The sequence below is a fragment of the Hypanus sabinus genome, chromosome 16, assembly GCF_030144855.1.
Source record: "Hypanus sabinus isolate sHypSab1 chromosome 16, sHypSab1.hap1, whole genome shotgun sequence".
NCBI classification, from domain to species: Eukaryota; Metazoa; Chordata; class Chondrichthyes; order Myliobatiformes; family Dasyatidae; genus Hypanus; species Hypanus sabinus.
Window position 1 is genome coordinate 69,666,363 of NC_082721.1, and position 23,421 is coordinate 69,689,783.

At 44.8% G+C, this 23,421-nt stretch overlaps 2 long non-coding RNA genes across 3 annotated transcripts in view; one reads left to right on the top strand and one right to left on the bottom strand.

Annotated features, from left to right (window-relative positions):
• LOC132406422 (uncharacterized) overlaps positions 1–4,257 on the bottom strand; it is a 40,753-nt gene extending 36,496 nt beyond the window's left edge. For both annotated transcript variants that reach the window (XR_009516164.1, XR_009516163.1), the window contains exon 1: positions 4,110–4,257. This is a non-coding gene — a long non-coding RNA (uncharacterized LOC132406422). The remainder of the gene's footprint in view (positions 1–4,109) is intronic.
• Positions 1–23,421, top strand: part of LOC132406421 (uncharacterized) — a 143,645-nt gene that overhangs the window by 100,986 nt on the left and 19,238 nt on the right. The gene's annotated exons all lie outside the window — the stretch shown is intronic.

The following is a 23,421-nucleotide window of genomic DNA, read 5'->3' on the forward strand; positions in this document are numbered from 1 at the left end:
ACTTTACATAGATGGTTCTAGAGTCTGGGGTTAGATTCGGGTCCCAGGAGCTTAGAGGCAGCAGCAATGCCAATTTAACTATACACCGTATTATGAACACAGTGGCCACTTTATAAGGCAGACCCCGACAAATATCCAATCAGCCAATCACGTGGCAGTAACTCAATGCAGAAAAGCATGCAGACATGGTCAAGAGGCTCAGTTGTTCTGACCAAACATAGTATAGGGAAAAAATGCGATCCAAGCGATTTCAACTGTAGAGTGGCTGTTGGCACCAGGTGAGATGGTTTGCATATCTCAGAAACTGATGATCTCCTGGGATTTTTAGGCACAACAGTCTCCGGAATTTACAGTGAGCAGTAAAACAAAGGACACCCAGTGAGCAGCAGATCCGCAGGCCAAAACGCGTTGTTAACGTGAGAGGTCAGAGGAGAATGGCCAGGATGGTTCAAGCTGACAGGAAGGCGACAGGAACTCAGATAACCACGTTGCAACTGTGGTGTCCAGAAGAGCATCTCTGAATGTGCAACGCAGCCAGTCTTGAAGTGATTGAGCTAAAGGGGCAGAAGCCCGAGAACAGGAGTCACCTAATTAAAATGGCCACTGCGAGTACATAGAATTGAGAAAGGTGCAAAATAAAAATGAAGAGAACCAGTGAGAAATGAAGCAAAAACAAATTCAAAATAAGCAGCGAAGAAGCGATAGCGAGACAGAGGGACAGGACAGTGAGTTTGTCAGGTGGTGAGGAAATGAAAGGGAGGTGAACATCAGGAGGCAGAGAGCAGATAGAGAACTTAAGGTAAGGAAACCCTTCAGAGTCAGCGATCATAATGTGGTAGAATTCACCCTGAAATCTGAGAGGGAGGAGGTAATGTCAAATGTATCAGAATTACAGGGGACCAAAGGGAATTACAAAGGTATGAGAGAGGAGCTGGCTAAAGTTGATTGGAAGGAGACACTGGCAATGGTGGCATAGCGGTTGTTCGGCTGTTTCTGGGAGCAATTTGGAATAGATACATTCCAAAGAAGAAGTATTCTAAGGGCAGGATGACACAACTGGGTCTGGCAAGGGAAGACAAGGCCAACATAGGAGCAAAGAGAGGGCATATAATACAGCAAAAATTAAATGGGAAGTCAGAGGATTGGGAAGCTTGTAAAAACTGACAGAAGGCCAAAAGAAAGGCTCTGAGGAGGTGACAGTAAACACAAAGTACACTGCAGATGCTGCGGTCAAATCGACACGTACAAAAGCTGGAGGAACTCAGCAGGTCAGGCAGCATCCGTGGAAATGAGCGGTCAACGTTTCGGGCCGAGACCCTTCGTCAGGACTGAAGAAGGAGGTGAGAGTATATATCAGACTGCTCGAAACGATGCTGGAGAGGTAGTAGTGAGGAACAAGGAAGTGGTAGATGAACTGAATAAGTATTTTGCATCAGTATTCACTATGGAAGACACTATGCTTTAGGTACAAGAATTTCGGGGTCAGAAGTGAGTGCAGTTGCAGAAGGTGCTTGGGAAACTGAAAAATCTAAAGGGTGGCTAAGTTACCTGGACCAGATGGACTTACTCCAGGGTTTGGAAAGAGATAACTGAAGAGATTGTGGAGGCATTAGAAAGGATCTTGTGACAATCAATAGATCCTGGCATGGTTCCAGAGGACTAGAATATTGCAAATGTCACTCCACTCTTCCAGAAGGGAGGAAAGCAGAAGAACGGAAATTATAGGCCACTTAGCTTGACCTCAGTGGTTGGGAAGATGTCGAAGTTGATTATTAAGGATGAGGTTTCAGGGTACTCGGAAGGGCATGATAAAATAGGCCAAAGTCAGCATGGTTTTCTTACAGGAAAATCTTTTCTGATAAATCTCTTGGAATTCTTTGAGCAGATAACAAGCAGGATAGACAAAGGAGAATCAGCTGATGTTGTGTAACTAGATTTCCAGAAGGCCTTCGACAAGGAGCTGAACATGAGACTGCTTAGTAAGATAAGAGCCCATGACATTACAAGAAAGATACTAGCATGTTTAGACGATTGCCTGGTTGGCAGGATGCTAAGAGTGGGAATAAACTTTTCTAACTGGCTGCTGATGACTAGTGGTGTTCTGTAGGGGTCTGTGATATGACCATTTCTTTTTATGTTGTGTGTTGATGATATGGATGACAGAATTGATTGGCTTTGTGGTCAAATTCACTAATGGGAATTTGTCCACTAAGTTAGGTGGATGGGAGGGGCATGTTCTGCTGAGGAAGCAGGGAGTCTGCAGAAGTACTGAGACAGATTAAGAGAATGACAAAGAAGTGGCAGATAGATTACAGTGTTGGGAAGTGTATGGTCACGCACTTTGATAGACAATTTTCCAAACGGGAAGAAAATCCAAATTTCCGATGTGCAAGCGGACTTGGGAGTCCTTGTAAAGGTTGGCTTGCAGTTTGAGTCTGTGGTGAGGAAGGCAAATGTATCGTCAGCACTCGTTTCAGGAGGACTAGAATATAAAAACAAGGATGAGAGAGATGTTGATACTTTATAAGGCACTCGTGAGACCTAAGCTGGAGTATTGTGAACAGGTTTGGGCTGCTTTTCTAAGTAAGGACGTGCTGTCATTGAAGAGTGTTCAAAGGAGGTTCATAGAAATAATTCCGAGAATGAAAGGTGCATTTGATGGCTCTGGGCTTGTATGCAGTGGAGTTTCGAAGAATGAGGGGGATCTCATTGAAACCTATCAGTTGTTGCAAGGCCAAGATGGAGTACATGTGGAAAGGGTGTTTCTTATAGCATGGGAGTCTAGGACCAGAGGAAAGAGCCTCAGAATAGAGGGATGTCAATTTAGAATGGAATTGAGAAGGAACTTCTTTAGCCAGAGGGGCGTGAATCTGTGGAATTTGTTGCCACATGCAGCTGTGGGGGCTAGGTCATTAGGTGGATTTAAGGGAGAGGTCGGTTTTTGGTTAGTCAGTGGTCAGGGCATGAAGAGTTACAGGAAGAAGGCAGGAGAAGGGGGTGGAGAGGGAAATGGATCAGGTGGTGGAACAAACTGAATGGGCCAAATGGCTTAATTCTGCTCCTATGTCTTATGGTCTTATGATTGTGAGTCAGTGATCAATCCTGTGACAGATTGTGCAGGGGTGGTAAGGTCATCCAGCAAGGATTCAGGAAACAAACCACAGTGTTTTGTTAAGAGTGGAAGATCAGGAAATGAGGAGGTGTTAAAGCACTGAATGTCAGAAACATGACCCTAAGAGCTCGTGCGTGGGTGTCTTTCCCCATCTCTTTATTTCTATATCTGAGGATCAAGGATGTTCAAGACTTATCACAACAAGAGAAAATCTGCAGATGCTGGAAAAGTAAAGATCGGTTCTGGGCAACTCCAGGATCGATTGTGAGGCTCGGTGACCACAGTAGCCATTATTTCCTCACCCTCTCTTTCGCGGTTCCTCTTTATTTATTTAGTATTCAGTTATTTAATAATACAGCACAGTTAACAGGTCCTTCCAGCCCAATGAGCCTGCACCGCCCAATTACACCCATGTGAACAATTAAACTAATAACCCTTCTTTACAGTCTGGAATGAAAATGGAGCACCTAGAGGAAGCCTATGCTGTCATGAGCAGAATCTACAAACACCTCACAGACAGTGGTGGGGATTGAACCGGGTCTCAGCTACAGGAATAGCTTTACATTAACTGCTATGTTACTGTGTCACCACCTATTTGTTCTTTCTATTGCAACATTGATTGTTTGTCTGTCTTTGTTTCATTGAATCTGTTGTGTTTTTTTCTGTCTACTGTGAATACCCACAAGAGAATGAATTTACTTTGAAAGTTGAATTTTGAACTTTCTGTTTCGCCCTCTCTTTTTTCGAGTAACTGGAGGTGGAAAGCTCTTTGAGCCTGTTCTGTCATTCGCTCTTTCTCCAACATCAGCCTCAGTGACCATCCCTCAATCTCAGCATGTGTGAGCCAGGATGAAAGAGTTGAATTGCTCTAATTTCACACATACATAGTTCTAACATCGCGCTCCCCCTTCTTACAGCTTCTTTAAAAACTAATGAATAAACTGCAAGACCTTGACCTCAATGCCTTCTTGTGTAATTAGATCCTTGGTTTCCTTACTTGCACAGCCCAGTCAGTTAGGATTTCCAACAACTTCTCCTCCACGATCTCCATCAGCACAGGTACAGCACAAGGCTGTGTGCTTAGCCCCCTGCTCTACTCACTTTACACTGATGACTGTGAGGCTAAGCACAGCTTCAATACCATATTCAAGTTTGCTGACGACACCACTGTCGTCAGCAAAATCAAAGGTGGTGATGAATCAGCATATAGGAAGGAGATTGAAAATCTGGCTGGGTGGTGCTATAACAGCAGCCTCTTACACAATGCCAGCCAGGCCAAGGAGCTGATTATTGACTTCAGGAGGAGGAAACCAGAGATCCATGAGCTAGTCCTCATTGGAGAATCAGAGGTGGAGAGGGTGGGCAAATTTAAATTCCTCAGTGTTACTATTTCGGAGGACCTGTTCTTGGCACAGCATGTAAGTGCAATTTTGTAGAAATCATGGCAGTACATCTGCTTCCTTAGGAGTTTGCAAAGACACAGCATGACATCTAAAACATTGACAATTTTTTATCGATATGTAATGGAGAGTATACTGACTGGCTGCATCACAGCCTGCTATGGAAACACTGATGCCCTTGATTTGAAAATCCTACACAAAGCAGTGGATACGGCCCAGTCCAACTGAATCCGAATCCGAATCAGGTTTATTATCACTGGCATGTGTCGTGGAATTTGTTAACATAGCAGCAGCAGTTTAATAATATAATACATAATATAGAAGAGAAAAAACAAAATAAAATAGTAATAATAATAATAAATTACAGTATATGTATATTGAATAGATTAAAATCATGCAAAAAACAGAAATAATATAAATATAAAAAGTGAGGTAGTGTCCAAGGGTTCAATGTCTGTTTAGGAATCGGATGGCAGAGGGGAAGAAGCTGTTCCTGAATTGCTGAGTGTGTGCCTTCAGGTTTCTGTATTTCCGACCTGATGGTAACAGTGAGAAAATGGCATGCCCTGGGCGCTGGAAGTCCTTGATAATGGACACTGCCTTTCTGTAACACCGCTCCTTGAAAATGTCTTGGACTTTGTAGGCTAGTACCCAAGGTGGAGCAGACTAGATTTACAACCTTCTGCAGCTTCTTTTGTCCTGTGTAGTAGCCCCCCTCCCCACCAGACAGTGATGCAGCCTGTAAGAATGCCCTCCATGGTACATCTACAGAAGTGTTTGAGTATAGTTTGACATACCAAATCTCTTCAAACTCCTAATGAGCTATACCTCATTCTTTATCACTGCATCAATATGTTGGGACCAGGTTAGATCCTCAGAGATCTTGAGATCCAGGAACCTGAAACTGCTCACTCTCAACACACACAAAATGCTGGTGGAACACAGCAGGCCAGGCAGCATCTATAGGGAGAAGCGCTATCGATGTTTCTGGCCAAGACCCTTCATCAGGACTGCTCACTCTCTCCACTTCTGATTCCTCTATGAGGATTGGTATGTGTTCCTTCATCTTACCCTTCCTGAAGTCCACAATCAGCTCTTTCATCATACTGACATTGAGTGCCAGGTTGTTGCTGTGACTCCACTCCAGTAGCTGGCATATCTCACTCCTGTACGCCCTCTTGTCACCACCTGAGATTCTACCAACAATGGTTGTATCGTCAACAAATTTATGGATGGTATTTGAGCTGTGCCTAGCCACACAGTCATGGGTATAGAGAGTAGAGCAGTGGACTAAGCACACACCCCTGAGGTTTGCCACTGTTGATCGTCAGTGAGGAGGATATGTTATCACCAATCTACACAGATTGTGGTCTTCTGGTTAGGAAGTCAAGGATCCAATTGCAGACGGAGGTGCAGAGGCCCAGGTTCTGCAACTTCTCAATCAGGACTGTGGGAATGATGGTATTAAATGCTGAGCTATAGTCGATGAACAGCATCCTGACATAGGTGTTTGTGTTGTCCGGGTGGTCTAAAGCTCTGTGGAGAGCCATTGCCTCGCTGAGGCAGGAGTTCAGTCTAGTCATGACCAACCTCTCAAACCTCTCATGGGTAAAGCTGTCCCCAGCACTGAACAGATCTACATGAAATGGTGTTGCAGGAAAGCAGCATGCATTATCAGAGTCCTCCCCCCAGCCAGGCCATGCTGTCGTCTAGCTGCTGCCATCAGGAAGTAGGTACAGGAGCCTCAGGATTCACACCACCAGGTTCAGGAACAATTATTACCCCTTAGCCATGAGGTTTACTCAACTTCATTTGTCCCATCATTGAAATGTTCCCACACAGTACATTTCACCTCATGACCTTGATATTTATTGCTTAATGATTTATTCTTTTGGTATTTGCATGGTTTCTACACTGTTTGAAACCCCAAGTTAATGCGTTCTTTCATTGATATTATGGATTTATTGTGTATGCCCATAAGAAAATGAATCTCAGTGTGGTATGTGGTGACATGTATGTACTTTGATAATACATCTACTTTGAACTTTGAACTTGTATCCACCCAGTCACTTTGCTGTTTTAACGAACTTTATTTTGTAGACTATATACTCAAGTGAATGCTAACAGTTATGCAAGCTCTGTACACAATTTAAAGCTTTGAGCCTAGATCTTATTAGTAATAATAACTACAAGAGATTCTGCATGTGCTGGCCTTTTCCCCCCACCACCTTCTTACTCTGGCTGCTTCCCTCTCCTTTCCAGTCCTGGTGAAATGTTTCAGCTCGAATTGTCAAATCTTTGTTCCTTTCCATTGATGCTGCCTGACCTGATGAGTTCATCCAGTATGGGTGTTACCCTTATTAGTAATGAATGCAGACTGTTTGCATCCCAGCCCTGAGGTGTACCGTTCAAGCTTGACAGATCACTACAGTTGACCAATTCTCTGAACAACTGAGGCGTTACTTCCGCCTCCGTCTACTTTAGTCCCAAGATGCAGCATCATTTTTTTCCCAATAGCTGATGGCACCCACACACGAGCTCTGAGGGTCATCCTTCTGGGCACTCAGTTCTTTTACACCTCCTCAGTTCCTGATCTTCCACCCTTAACTAAACACTGCAGTTCCTTTCCTGAATCCTTGGTGGATAGCCTTTCTGACCCTGCACCATCTGTCATAGGTTCACCATCGACTCATAGTCATCTGCTCTCTGTCTCCTGATGCCCACCTCCCTCTCATTCCATCACCTCCCGATGATCTCACTGCCCTGCTCCCTCTGTCTCTCGGCAATTTCTCGGCTGTTTATTGTGCTATTTATTGCTTTATTTCTCACTGTCTATCTTCATTTTTATTTTGTACTTTTCTCATTCTAAGTACACTCAGTGGCCACTTTATCAGGTACCTCCTGTGCGTGGTCTTCTACTGCTGTATCACATTCAATTCAAGGTTTGACGTGTTGTGCATTTGGAGACGCTATTCTGCACGTAACACTCGTATCATGTGATTACTGGAGTTATTTTCGCCTTGTTGTCAGCTTGAACCAGTCCGGTCATTCTCTTCTGACCCCTCTCATTGACAAGGCATTCTCACCCACAGAGCTGTTGCTCACTAGAAGTTTTTTTTTGTTGTTTCTCACACAATTCTCTGTAAACCCTGTTGTGTGTGAAGATCCCAGGGGATCAGCAGTTTCTGAGATACTCAAACCACCCCATCTGGCACCAACAATCATTCCACTGTCAAAGTCACTTAGATCACATTCCTTCCCCATTCTGATGTCTGGTCTGAACAACAACTGAACCTCTTGACTATTTCTGCATGCTTTTATGCATTGAGTTGCTGCCACATGATTGGCTAATCAGATATTTGCATTAATAAGCAGGAGTGCACATGTACCTAATAAAGTGACCACTGAGTGTATAAGGAAGAAATACGAACAAGAACTAGGCACCCCAGTTAGACCCTTGGGTCATTGGTGGAGCTGGACTATTGGGTATTAGAATCATAGTGTCACTGAGTAACACAGTGAGTAAACACGTCTTTGGGCTTAACTCACCCATATCAACCTAGGTGTCAACTTAAGCTATTCTTATTTACTGAGGTTTGGCCCCTATCCCTCTAATCTATGTATTATTTCATCAGTGTATTGAATTAGCATAAGAGGAAAACAATAATTGAATACAGAGTAAAATGTTACCAGGGAAAGTGCAGTGCTCTGTATATTATCATGCAAGGCCTTAATGAAGTAGATTCTGAGTTCAAGAGTCCATTGTATCATACTAGGAAAATGTTCAGTGGTCTTATCACAGCAGGATAGGAGCTTTCCTTGAGCTAGGTGGTATGAGACTTTGGGCTTTTGCCCAATAGAGAACGTCCAGGCTGGATTGGATCTTTGATTATGTTGGCTGCTTTACCAAGGTTGTGAGAAGTACAGACAGAGTCCATAGAGAGGAGTCTGGATTTCCACAATGTGCTGAGCTATGTCCACAACTTGTTGTAGTTTCCTGTGGTCTTGGGCATCAGGCATCCGGATGGGATGCTTTCTATGGTGCATCGATAATATTATTGAGGGTCAAAGCGGGCATGCCAAAATTCTTTATATTCCTGAGGATGTAGAGATGCTGGTGTAATTTCTTAGCTGTGGCATCTAGATGGCAGGACCATAAGGGGCCATTGCTGAGGTTTACTCTGAGTAACCTGAAACTCTCAACCCTGTCAAGCCCAGCACCTGCATGTACACTGTGCACTTCCTGAAGTCACGACCAGCTCTCTTGTTTTGCTGACATTAAGGGAAAGGATGTTGTCATGACACCCTGTCACTAGGTTCCCTACGTCTTTCCTGTACTCAGGCTCAACATTATTTGAAACCCAGCCTACTATTACAATCTTGTAGATTGAGCAGAATATGGCCCCATACATAGGTTATTTTTGCTACCTAAATGGTAAATGGTATTTGTTTTATCAAATGACTTAATATGTTTGTTTGATTAGAACAGGGTGTTTGAGAAGCAATTAGGCAGTAGTAGTTCCTGCCTCTTATATACATTGGCTTAATCGTTCTGGTATTGCTCTTTTGGCACTATCCAGTCATAAGCATTTTGTGTATCTGTATGACCTCCCATTTTCGTGGTATCCTGAAGGATTTAGCGAGCTGGACTCTTGAGAATGCAGGTACGGCCCCAGTGGTCATTGCTGGAGTGGATGAGCTGGATTGACACGGTGAGGCCTAGGCCTGAGAGCTGAAAATGAACACATTTTTAGCCGATTTAAGCTCTGAGTCGGATTAAAATGATCAAAGCTTGAAGGCCGAGGACGAAGGGCAAACTAGTGTTCAGCTCACTACTTCGCAAGGTTTACTCATTTTCAGGGCTGAACTGACTCGACAGGTATAGCCGGCAACCACTGGCACTCACCTCAGTTGCTGAGCTGTCTCCGGGACCGTAGCCTGCGGCCTTCGGGCTCCTGGACCGGTTTCACTCGCCTCAGCACTGGTCCTGCTCCGAGGCTGTGGGCTCACTTTAGGGGACTCTGCGGTTCGTGTTCTGTGTGTTATTTCTTTTTTTAATTGTTTGTACAATATGTTCTTTCTTTTGACACACTGGGTATTGGCTGTGTGGTGATTTCAATGGGTTCTGTTGTGTTTCTTTGTTCTGTGGCTGCCTGCAGGAAGATGAATCTCAAGGTTGCATATAGTAAGCAGTACGTACTTTGATAGCAAATGTAATTTGAACTCTATTGTTTTTTGACCTAATGATGAAAGTTATAGGTCATAAATTGGCAGTAATACCTATACTGGTGGCTTACGTTAGAAAGTCATAGCAATAAAAAAAAACTACAGCTCTGTTTGAAATATACCACCTCTGACATGAGACCTCTTCAAATTACTTCAAATCTCTCACCAGATCTTTTCTGATCACCAGACTAATATCCCACCCACTCCTCTGTTTAAAGTGACCACTGATTTGTGTAATCGCATCAAGCTTCTTGTGGGCATGGATGTCAAGTGACACTGTCTCTTAGGTTGATGCAATAGATAATCTGGCCCAGATAATCTACTGGGCCAGTACTGAAGGTAGCTGCACTGAGGGACTGGAGTTTGGACCAGGGCATGTTGTCATCAGACATTGCATTTCTCTAACGCCTTTCAGTAGGTTACAAAGTGCATCATTGGGAAGCAGGAAGAAGAAAATAAACATCTCCTTGTGTTTAGTCCTTCTTGTGTAGTACCATCTACAGGCATTGGGTTTTGACCTGGATAAGATCATGAGTGAATTTCCCCTCCTTCTCTCTATGACTGATTAACCTTTTACAAACAAATGCACCAAAATCTAGAAGACATTTGAAAGTCAACACTGACTTCAGTTTCGGGAAAGTGTAGTGGTGGGTGTGTCAAAGTCTGATGCAACATGTCCATTTGAACTCTGGTAAGTGTTCAGATATGAACTTTGTCCCTGCAGTTTCAGCCAGTGCCTAGAGACGTGGAGTGATATCAATAATAAATAACAGGCACAGAATAGTAAACACGCACTTAGTGTGTCTGCTGAAGCCAGATTTTAGATTTTTGTACTATCACCTCAGGAAATCTCAAAGTGCTTTACAAATAATGAACTACTTCTGAACTGTCAATACAGTCATTGCGACATAGAGTAATTCAGCACAAAAACCGGTCCTTCAGTCCAACTCCATGCAGACCAAGCAAATCTAAGCCCATCCCATTTGCTCATACTTGGCTCTTATCCTTCTAAACTGTACATATCCATGAACACGTCCAAGTACATTTTAAATATTGTTATTGCATGTCATCTAAAATTTTAACAAATCCCTACAGAAGTGTGCTGGAGAGTATATTGACAGGTTGCGTCATGGCCTGATATGAAAACACTAATGCCTTGGTACGGAAAAGCCTGTAAAACGTAAAGGATATGGCCTAGTTTATCACGGGTAAAGCCCTCCCCAGCATTGAGCACATCTACGCAGAGCGCAGTTGCTGGAAAGCAACATCCATCATCCGAGACCCCCACCACCCGGGTCATGCTCTCTTCTTGCTGCTGCCAAAAGGAACAAGATACAGGAGCTTCAGAACTTCACCACCAGGTCCAGGAACAGTTATTACCTCTCCACCATCAGACTTTTGAACCAGGAGGGATAACTTCTCTCAACTTCAGTCACCGCAGCATTGACATGTCCTCACAACCTGCGGACTCACTTTCAATGGCCCTTCATCTCAGGTTCTTGATATTGATTGCTTATTTATTTTTATTATTTTTTCTCTTTCTTTTTGTATCTGCGATTTGTTGCATTTTTTTTTTGCACATTGGTTGCTGTAGATCCTGTTGGGCGCAGTTCTTCTCCTAGATGAGTTGCCAACCACGGCAGAAGAGCCCCTCTGCCTGAATCGACTGGTGCCGGTAAACCCCACTCCCCTCCCCTTTGCCCCTCCTTCTGTCACTGCAGATGGTTCCATTGGGCTTAGTAGATAAGCTACACATGAAGCCCAGGAGCTGACTTGGTTGTCAGAGGCTATTTGAGAGGCACGTCATTACGGGCATTTAATAGGTAGTGGGAGCTTAACCTCACTATCTGCCCCTCACTCATCTATGACCGCCATAAGAAAACAATGACCCTTAGCCAATCATCAAACACCCATTGACACAATCAGATACTAATTCTTTATTGTCTCCCCGTACTCTGATTCATTGTCACCAGTTCTACCGCTCATCTAGACACCCGGGTGGTTGAGTGATGGACAAGTTCACAGTGTGCATGTCTTTGGGGTGTGGGACAGAAGCAGAGCTCCTGAAAGAAAGCCCAGGTGCTCACGTGGAGAACATGCAGACTTTCCGCTGGATTCCACTCCACTCACCTTCACAACTTAGTGGGGAGGGAAACCCACATGATTACGGGGAGAAAGGGGAAACTTCACACTGCGTTCATGGTCACGATTGAACCCTGGTCACTGGAGCTTTGAAGTGGAAGCTGCTCTACAACGTGCACCACTGCGCCTCTCACTCCATCCAAGATCTGAAGCTGTTTCTCCAAGGCTTTCTTGTGATCTGGTTGTGAGCTCTTTGGGGAATCCCCTGCCCCTTGCCTCTCAGGCCTGCTGACCTGGTTTTCTGGTTGTTTTGTGATTTCTTGTTGTGCCATAAATGACCAATATTTTGACGTGAGTAAATGCTTTCCAAGCTGTTCCCCTTCTCATCTCCTTGCTCTAGGTTCAAAAACTTCCTATACAAACTCCGTATCTTTTACCATCTGTTCCCTTCCCTAGATTTCTGCCTGTTCCAGTCTCAGCAAAAACAATGCAGACACCAGTGAGGGCAAGAGGTGGATTCTGGAGCAATAAACAATGTGCTGGGGGAACTCAGTGGGTAGAGCAGCATCTGTGAAGTGTAAAGAATTAATGATACTTCAGGTCAAGCACTTGCACCAGTTCCAATGCAAGGGGCTCCAGAATTCCTTTCCTCCCACAGATGTTGCTCAATTCATTGCGTTCCTCCTGAAGATTGTTTGTTGCTTCAGCAGAAACAAATTGCATTTATATAGCATGTGTAATGTATTCAAAGAACCAAAGATTCAAGATTCAAAGCACGTTGTTGCAAGGACGTGGCGGTGGAACGAACCCAAGTGCTGAACACGGGCGCGGAGGCTGAGTCAGGAGGCATTGCCGTCGTGGCGAGCGTGGGAAGGGTTCCAAGGGAGTCTTTGCCCAGAGTCTTGGTTCTAGTAGATAATTCAGGAACAGGGTTAAACTTAGAACGGATAGTCCTAAGTCCCATGGAATGAGGTTACTCATACACAAGTCAACCAACAAACTGGCACCTTCCAGTTGTGGTCACAGGATTCTTATGCTGCCGTAGTTGATGGGATGCAGGCGTTTGTAGTTGTTGGAACCGGGGAATGATTGGGAACCAAACGAGGTGGTTAAGGCCCAATTCCTGAGGAAGATAGCCAGGTGCCAGAAGGGACCGTGACACACATTTATTATCAAAGAATGTATAAATTATGCAACCTCGAGATTTCTTTGCCTACAGGCAGCCGCAAAGCCAGAAACCCGAAAGAATCAGATAAAAAAATGAAGACCAACCCCCAACGTGCAGAGAGGGAAAAAAATGACAAATCATGCAAACAGTGGAAGTGAGCAGCAACAACGACAGCGTTCCGAGCCAAAATGAGTCCTTAGATTCAAATCCCAAGAGCAGCTTGGAGTAGGCTCAAAGATCGATATCAGCTCATCGTATTAGAGGGGCAAATTGTCACTAAGTTCCTAGACGCAAAGCACAGCAACTGGGGGCAGTCTGACAGTCTCAGCGCCGGGGAGAGAGGGGTGAACAGTGCAGGAGAGCGATGTATTTTAGAATCAGAGTCATGTTTATTACCATTAACATACTGTATGTTGTGAAGTTTGTTGTTTTGTGGAAGCACTTCAGTGAAAGATAAAAAATACTTTATTACAAATTAAATACATAGTTCAAATGAGGAATAATGAGGGTGTGTTCAGGGGTTCATGAGTCTTCAGAAATCTGATGGTAGAGGCAAGAAGATGTTCTTAAAACTTTGAGAGTGGGTCTCAAAAGATCAGCAGCTCACTGCAGGAGCATCGTTGGACATCAAGAGACATGATTATTAATGTTCGGACTGGTCAAAGAGGTGGCATCAAACAACATCCTGATGAGAGTTAGGGTCCATCTGAAAGGAAGGAAGTATGGTGGAGACGTTGGTATATATATCTGATCATACTGTGCATGTGTCCAATAATAGAGTTACATAAAATAGAAGCACAAGAACTCAAAACAGGCCACTCTCAAGCCTTCCTGCACTCACTATGATCATGGCTGAAGTACTTTGGGCCCAGCCTCCCTTGTGTGTTGGACGGGCTCTTTACTCCATCATGCCTGTACTGATGATCAAGTACCCATTGGTTCAAATTTCACTTACCAGCACTAGGTCTATAGTTCTCCATGCCTTGGCAATTCAAGTACTCATCTGCATTCCTTTCAGGCACTATGTGTCTCTACCATTCTCTCAGATAGTGCATTTAATCTGAAAAGGTGCCAGATGTATGACCTGTGTGATATGTATGTATGTGTGTGGTGTATGCGTGTATATATATATATATGTGTGTGCAATTTTACACCATATCCATACTTTATCCTCTACATAATTCTTTAGAGTTGTTGAATGTCGTATTTTTGTAGCATGCAGCACCAGCACACCACAGAAAATCCTAAAATCAAGCATTCGTAAATTTGACCTGCGAAACTTATAAACATTGTTTGAACCAGAAAGCATCTGGTCACTTGATACAACCACCGAAACTTAAATTAACAATTACTGTTGATTACCAATTTGCTTCATCTGATAACCTTCAGCTAGGTGTGAAAACTCCCACAGGATAACTTCAAGGAAGAAGAAAGGAAAAGGAATGGTAATCATTTGATAAATTCACAAGTAATGTTACTATTGGTGAATTCATGTACACTTAGATACCACTTTATTAGCTATGGAGGAATTTAAGGTGGGGGGTTATATGGGAGGCAGGGTTTGAGGGTCAGCACAACATTGCGGGCTGCAGGGCCTGTAATGTGCTGTACTATTCTATGTTCTATACCTGTATGAGGGCCTCCGTTGATCAGAGTTGACCAAGGATATTGCGTCCTAGCTGTCTAGATACATAAGCTTGGGCAGTACGATATGAAGAGCAAGCTGTTGCTCATGAAGCAACATGGGCATCTCCGTGCATCTGACGAACCCAAAGGAACGTCAGAGACCGAAACAGTTTGGTACCAGAAGCATTACAGGAGTCGCCAGCCAGCATTGAACTCGACGCCGGGTTGCTTTAGGGACGCCAGCTCTGGATTTTTCCCTCGGGGTTTAATCCCACAGCCTTCCCCATGAGTGGGTGTAGCCGCAAGGCAGCGGAGTTTGAGATCAGAGTTTTCCTTCTAGATGAGCTGCCAGCCATGGCTGATGAAGCGATTGGTTTTTAAGGTGCCAGTAACCCGCCTTTGTCCCTTCTCCTATCAGTAGAAATGGTTCCGCCAGGTTTAGTAGCTAAGCCACATGTGAAGGCCAGGAGCTGGGCTTGGTTGTCAGAGACTGTTTAAGATGGGACTATTTAATAGGTATACACTGTGTACCTGCATGTTAATGCAAATATCTATTCAGTCAGTCAAATGGCAGAAACTCAATGCATAAAAGCATTTAGACAGGGTCAAGAGGATCAGTTGTTGTTCAGACCGAACATCAGAATGGGGAAGAAATGTGATTGAAGTGACTTTGATCCTGGAATGATTGTTGGTGCCAGGGTATCTCAGAAACTGCTGATCTCCTATGATCTTCACGCACAGCACTCGCTATAGTTTGGTGCGAAAGCAATACAACGACGAGTAGCAGTTGTGTGGCCAAAAACACCTTGTAAGCGAAAGGGGTCAGAGGAGAATGACCAGACTGGTTCAACCTGACAGAAAGGCAACGATAACTCTAATAACCATTGAACCTTGAACTGGTTGAGCTTCAATGGCAGAAGACCACATATACTCAGTGGCCACTTTATTAGTTACAGGAGGTTAAAAATATGTGGCCACTAAGTGTATTCTAAACATTGTAGTGTACAGGATTGTGCTGCGTGACTATTGTTTGCCAAATTTCCTACCTGCCGTCACTTCATAATAACCTTATTTAGTTTTAGGTGGTTTAGAGGCTGTGAAAGGCCATCTCGGATAGCATTACTGAGATTTGGGGAACAGGTGTTACCTTTCTGTTTTTGCTTTGAAACTTTGGGCTTGAACGGCCTTGAGCCAGGACAGTCACTGGTGCGTTTTGTTCACTGGCAGGAATTCTACTGCAGTTTCTAGGAATAGAAAGTGAAAAGTGTTACTGCTTGCACCAATACCTGTTTCCCTTTCATTCTGAGGGTCTCATTTGAATCTAGCTCCACTAGTGACAGTTGTTCCGAGTCGAAGTGCTAAATAATCTCAGTATCGGGGTGAATATTAACCAGCTCAGCCCCAAAGGCTTTTGGCAGCTTTGCGTGAAAAGTAACAACGAATAAAATTTTAGAATATACACTCTGTGGCCACTTTATTAGGTATGGGAGTGGAACTCGATGTGGTTTTCTGCTGCTGTGGCTCAGCCACTTCATGTTTGATGTATTGTGTGTTCAGAGATGCTCTTCTGTACACACCACTGTTGTAATGTGTGATTATTTAAATCAAAGTCTCCTTCCGTCAGCTTGAATCAGTCTGGCCATTCTCCTCTAACCTCTCTCATTTACAAGGCGTTTTCACCCACAGAGCCACCACTTACTGATGGAGGGTCTCGGCCTGAAACATTGGCTGTTCACTCTTTTCCATTGGCTTGCTGATTTCCTCCAGCATTTTGTGTGTGTTGCCACTCACTGAATGTACTTTTTGTTTTTCGCAACACCCTCTGTAACCTCTAGAGAAGGCTATGTGTGAAAATCCCAGGAGATCTGAGCAACTCAAACCACCCTGTCTGGCACCAACAATCATTCCACGGTCAAAGTCACATAGACCTCATTTTCTCTCCATTCTGATGTTTGATTGGTACAATAAATGAACCTCTTGACCAAGCCTGCATGCTCTTAAGCATTGAGTTTCTGCCACATGATTTATTTTTTTTTAGCATGTTGCACAGTCAGCCATTCTTGTCTGGCACATGGTGTCAGGACTGGTCTCCTTTCGGATTAACTGGGTCACGATATGAACGTTCCTGACTCGACCCTTGTATTTTATATGAGGCCGAGCGGCTAGCTCGACGCTCAACCTGGCATGGATAGAAAATGTGCCCGGGGGTGGCCCGACTTGGATTTGAAATCAGGAGCCTTCACTCCGGAGGCTGGCACTGATGCCATTGCACCACCAGCCGGCCATGATTGGCTGATTGGCTGATATTTGCATGAATGAACAGATGTACAGCTGTACCAAATAAAGTGGCCACTGAGTGTATATCCCATATTCTCTGATGCCATCAGAGCGATTATAAAAGACAAATAAAATTATTTGCATTTCAAAGTGTTTCAGAATCAGATTCATGAAAGGTTCAGTATCTCTGACATATGTCATGAAATCTGTTTTATGCAAATAGTAGAGAGGAATACATAAAATATTACTATAAGTTACAAATGGCATGTGGTGAGGTAATGTTCAGGGACTGTACAGAAAGCTGATGGTGGTGAGGACGGAGCTGTTTCAGAATCACTGAATATAGGTCTTCAGGCTCTGATACCTCTGCCTTGATGGTAGTAACAAGAAGAGGGCCCATTACAAATGTTGAGGGTCCTTAATGGTGATTGAGGCATTCTTGAGGTACTGCATATTGAAGATGACCTTGATGGTGGGGAGGCCTGTGCCCACGATGGACCTATCTGGGCCTACGACCCTCTGCAGCTTTTTTATTCCTGTGCATTGGTGCCTCCACACCAGACACTGTCTCTTGAAGATGTCCTCACTGTTGAAATGGGCTGTGCCTGTGATGGAGCTGGCTGTGTTTAGATCTTTTTGCAGCCTCTTCCAACCCTGTGGATTGAATCCACCGTACTAGTCAGAGTGCTCTCCATCTATAAAAACTTGCTCCCCTTTGGTGACATGCCAAAACTTCTCAAACTCCTAATGAAGAAGAGACACTGGTCTCTTCTTCATGATTGCATCAATATGTTGTATCAATCACAGCCAATCAGTCATTAGTAAAGACTAATCATGATTGTAATGTCAGGAAATGTAGAAGAGGCTTAACCCCAAACACAGAGCGGTGGAGAGGATTTAGCGGTGAGTGATAACATTAACAATTAATTGCAAAGTAACAAGCCATGTGGGTCAACAAAATAAAAGAGAATGGATTCATAACACAACAAGGCATCTGAGGGCAGGGGCAACTAGTTGAGGCTGGCTGAGCAGATACTTGTTCCATATGGAAGGGTGAGAGGCAGTGAAGCAGTGCAGTAACTTCCCCACATGCTGATTGGCTCTTCCTGACTGACCATTGGTCTCCAGATGATAGCAAGAGGGCAACCTCACTGAGGGGCAGAGAGGAAACAGAAGGCTCTCCAAAAGCAGGAGATGAAGTGTGGGTCCTGGTCCGACACTGGAAACCACGGAAGCTAACTACATGTTGGAGAACCAGGTCCATGGTCTCAGCAGCTGATGGAAGTTGGGGGTGGGCGGTGGGGCAATGAAATTGGTCCTGTTGGATTACTGGTCCCTGACTGTCATGATCGCTATGGCCCCATCAGCAGATGGCAAACCTGAGATGAAAGCCATGGCAATGACGGCCATCGAGGAACCAGTGGTAGCTGCAGGAGCCCAGAGGACCATTGGTTGGAGGGATTGGACTGTGCACATGGATGGCAGGGTGGTGGCGAACTAATGTACATCTGCAATAATAGTGGGCCTCCAACGCCGGCATCACAGAAAATCCAGAGTCTGTTATGCGACTGGATGGAGAGGGGCAAGGAGTGGCCCACTGGAGTGCCTCCGAGTGCACAGACACTGACACACTCATACGGTTGTTAGGTGTGTCAGCAAGAGCAGGCTCACATTTCAGGACCTGCAGACCCCAAATATTCGGGGCAAGGATGGAATGATGGTCTGAGGGTCGATCTCTGTTTCAGCTGGGTCAAACTGTCATAACAGGGGGTCCACCTTAGTGTTCTTGAAGCTGGGTTAGTAGGTGATGGTGTAGTTGAATTGTTCGAAGAAGAAGGCCCATGAAGCCTGATGTGGGTTGAGTTGGTGGGTCTGATCTATGGATATGGGGTTCTGGCAATGTCCAGATGAGCAAAGTCTCAGTGTACCCTATCAGCGAACATCTGCATTCCCCCAAGGCCCATTTAATGGCGAGTAGCTCCCTGCCTCCTACTCTATAACAGTGCTGTGTAGAGTTGAACTTGCATGAGAAGAAGGCACAAAGGCCTGTCTTCCTATCTGCTCCATGCTGGGAGAGGATTGCCCCAACAGTCACATCAGATGCATCCACCTCCACCACAAAAGGTCTAGAGGGATTGGATGGTGAAGAAGCATCCCTTAAGGTCTTTGAAAGCATGGTCCACAACAGCAGACCAGGTTCAACATCTCCCTGAGCAGTGCCACCATTCCAATGTGCTTCAAGGCCGCCACCATCATCCGCATGCCGAAGAAGTCTTCTGTGTCCTGCCTAAATGACTACCGTCCCATTGCATTCAATTCCATCATCATGAAGTGTTTCGAGAGGCTCGTCATGAGGCACATCAAGACCCTGCTTCCCCCCTCGCTGGACTCCCTGCAGTCCCAACCACTCAACAGACGACGCCATTGCCATCACCCTCCACCTGGCCCTAACCCACCTGGACAAAAAAGACACGTACGTTAGAATGCTATTCATAGACTTTAGTTCAGCATTCAACCCTCAGAAACTGATTGGAAAGCTGAGCCTATTGGGCCTGAACACCTTCCTCTGCAACTGGATACTAGACTTCCTGACTGGGAGACCTCAGTCAGTCCAGATCAGAGGCAGCATCTCCAACACCATCGTAGCTGGCACGGGGGCTCCCCAGGGCTGTGTGTTCAGTCCATTGCTGTTCACTCTCGTGAACCATGACCGTGCTGCAACACACAGCTCGAAACACATCATCAAGTTCACCGATGACACGACCATGGTGGGTCTCATCAGCAAGAACGATGAGTCAGCATACAGAGAGGAGGTGCAGAGGCTAACGGACTGGTGCAGAGCCAACAACCTGTCTCTGAACGTGAACAAAACAAAAGAGATGGTTGTTGACTTCAGGAGGGTATGGAGCGACCACTCCCTGCTGAACATCGACGGCTCCTCAGTAGAGATAGTAAAGAGCACCAAATTTCTTGGTATTCACCTGGTGAAGAATCTCACCTGGTCCCTCAACACCAGCTCCATAGCAAAGAAAGCCCAGCAGCGTCTCTACTTTCTGTGAAAGCTGAGGCAAGTCCATCTCCCACCCCCCATCCTCACCACGTTCTACAGGGGTTGTGTTGAGACCATCCTGAGTGCTGCATCACTGCCTGGTTCGGAAATTGCACTGTCTCGGATCGCAAGACCCTGCAGCGGATAGTGAGGTCAGCTGAGAATATCTTCGGGGTCTCTCTTCCCGCCATTACGGACATTTACACTACACGCTGCATCCGCAAGGCAAACAGAATTATGAAGGACCCCATGCACCCCTCATACAAACTCTTCTCCCTCCTGCCGTCTGGGAAAAGGCACCGGAGCATTCGTGCTCTTACGACCAGACTATGTAACAGTTTCTTCCCCCAATTCCCAGAGCCTCGACTGACACCAACTTACTGCCCTCTACTGTGCCTGTTGTCTTGTCTATTATTTATTGTAATGCCTGCACTGTTTTGTACACTTTATGCAGTCCTGGGTAGGTCTGAAGTCTATTGTAGTTTTCTTTCTGTGTTGTTTTCACATAGTTCAGAGTAGTTTTTGTACTGTTTCATGTAGCACCATGGTCCTGAAAAACGTTGCCTCGTTTTTACTGTGTACTGTACCAGCAGTTACGGTCGAAATGACAATAAAAAGTGACTTGACTTCACAAAAATAATGAAGATGTTGTCGATTTAGATGAACACATACCAGTGTGGCTTGAATTGGAGGATCTTGTGAATGAGCGCATGGAAAATGGCTTGGCTGTAGGAAAATCCGAAAGGCAACACCAAATATTTGTAGAGACCAGGGGATGATATGAATGTCATCTTCTACTCATTCCCCTGGCAAATGCAGAGCAGGTTATATGCACTCTATAGATCTTGTTTGGTGAAGATCTGGGCCATGCAGAGTGTTTCGAATGCGCTATCCATCAAAGGAGAGGGCAGCAATTCTTAAAGGTGATTTTGCTTAGTCCTTAGTAGTCAATGCAGGGATGGAGACCCCCATCTTTCTTTTTGACAAAGAAGAATCCTGCACCGGCTGTGAACTGAGGTGGTTGAATGAAGCCGTGCTGTGGTGTATTGGCGATGTAGTCATTCACGGCTTGAATCTCAGGAGGGAGAAGGAGAGCAGACGACTTCAGGGAAGTGTAGTGCCCAGGAGGAGGCCAACCCTACGGTAGTGTGATTGCAGGGTGCTGGTTTCCCTTTTACTGAAGGTGATGGCTAAATTGTGGTATTTCTGGGGATTTGGTGAGGTTGAGGGTTCCCTCTGTCTCCACCGATTGACGGGGTGGGGGGGGGGGGGGTGATATTGGCTGACGTTGCATGCAGATGGTCCGGCAGGTGGACCCCCAACTCAGCAGTGAACGGGATGACCAAGCAAAGTACGGGTGGTGAGTGGAGACCCAGGGGTAACCCAAGATGACAGATGAGCAAAGTCAATAAGGAGGAATTGGATGAAGTCACGGTGCTCTCTGATGCTCTTGTGCACAGGCTGTTTGCATGCTCTGACCATCCTAGACCCCAAGGGACAACCATCAATGCCCATGAAGGAGAGTGGTGACAGGCAAGCTTGGTGCAGAGTTCAAACTGCATACAAAGTTACCCGCTGCACCTGATCCACCAAAGCCCCCTGTGTGCGTGGAGGAGGACAGAGAGAGAGGGAGTCGGGCTATTGTACTGGAACAAGAGGCCAAAGGTGGAGAAGGGACTTACCAGCTAGAAGGCCCCTGGTCTCTACCTGGTGGTGTTGTTTCCAGATGCAGTGAGCATTAAAGAGTGGGTGATGAGCTGTAAACAGAAAGCGCACAACTTGGTTCTCCACTGACGCTCACATCTTGAGAGATTAAGGGAGCTCTCCCTAACTGCATGGGTTCTGGAGACATTTCTGATGAGGGCCCTGCAACCTGCAATGGTTCTGGGAATGGAATTGGGGTTCTGGCTGGTGATCTGGAGATTTGTTCCATAAAAAGGTGTGGACTACAAGTTACAGCTGGAAATAGAAAAAGTGTATCAGAAAGAAAATGTCAACATAATTATAATTAATATGAAAGCAGATTGGGAAAGTCAGAAAGGTACTGGATCTCAGGAGAGGGAGTTTGTAGAATGCCGACAGAATTGGCTTTTTGGAGTAGCTTGTCCATAAGCCCATCAGGGAATCGGCTGTTTTGGATTGGGTGCTGTGTAATGAACCTGAGGTGATTAGGGAGCTGGAGGTAATGGAACCCCTTGGAAGTAGTGATCATAACATGAATGGAGTTCAGTTTCAAATTTGAAAAGGAGAAGCTGGTATCAAGTGTATTGATATTTCAGTGGAACAAAGGAAATGACAGTGGTATGAGAGAGGAACTGGCCCAAGTTGATTGGAAAAGTAAGCTAAATGGAGGGACGGTAGAACAGAATTGGACGAAATTCCTACAAGAAATAAGGAAAGTGCAGGAAAAATATATTCCAAGAAAAAAGAAAATCATGAATGGAAAAATGGCACAAATGTGGCTAAGGAGAGAGGTTAAGGGTAAAATAAAAGCAAAAGAGACAGCGTACAGGGAAGCAAAAATTAGTGAGAAAACTGAGAACTGGATGACTTAAAAAACTTACAGAAGGAAACGAAGAAAGTCATTAGGAAAGAAAAGATAAATTATGAAAGGAAGTTGGCAATTAACATAAAAAAGGATACTAAGAGTTTTTTTTAATATATGAATAGTAAAAGAGTAACATGGGTAGATATAGGACCGATTGAAAATGACGCTGGAGAAATTATAATGGGTAACAAAGAAATGGCAGAGAAACTAAATGAGTATTTTGCATCAGTCTTCACAGTGGAAGACATTAGCAACATACTTGATAGCCAGAGGTCTCAGGGAATAGAATTAGGTACAGTCAAGATTACTAGAGAGAAGTGCTTGGGAAGCTAAAAGGACTAAGGATAAATAAGTCTCTTGGACCGGATGAGGTGCAGCCATGGGTTCTGAAGGAGGTGGCTTCGGAGATTGTGAAGGCATTGGAAGTGAACTTCCAGGAATCAATAGACTCTGGCATGGTTCCGGTGGGCTGGAAAGCCGCAAGTATAGTTCCGCTGTTTAAGAAAGGAGGGAGGCAGCAAAAAGAAAATTACAGACCTATTAGTCTGATACCGGTAGTTGGAAAGTTATTGGAGTCGATCCTCAGGGATGAGGTTATGAAATACCTTGAGGTGCATGACAAGATAGGCCCAAGCCAGCATAGTTTCATGAAGGAAAGGTTTGTCTCACCAACCTATTGGAATTTTTTGAGGTAATCTCAAATAAGGTTGTCAAGGGAGAGGCTGTGGATGTTGTGTATTTGGATTTTCAAAAGGCCTTTGATAAAGTGCTACATAAGAGGCTGCTTAATAAGATGAATTACATGGAATTAGAGGAAAGATATTGGAATGAGTGGAGCATTGGCTGATAGGCAGAAAGCAAAGGGTGGGAATAAAGGGATCCTATTCTGGTTGGCTGCCGGTTACTAGTGATGTTCCGCAGGGGTCGGTGTTG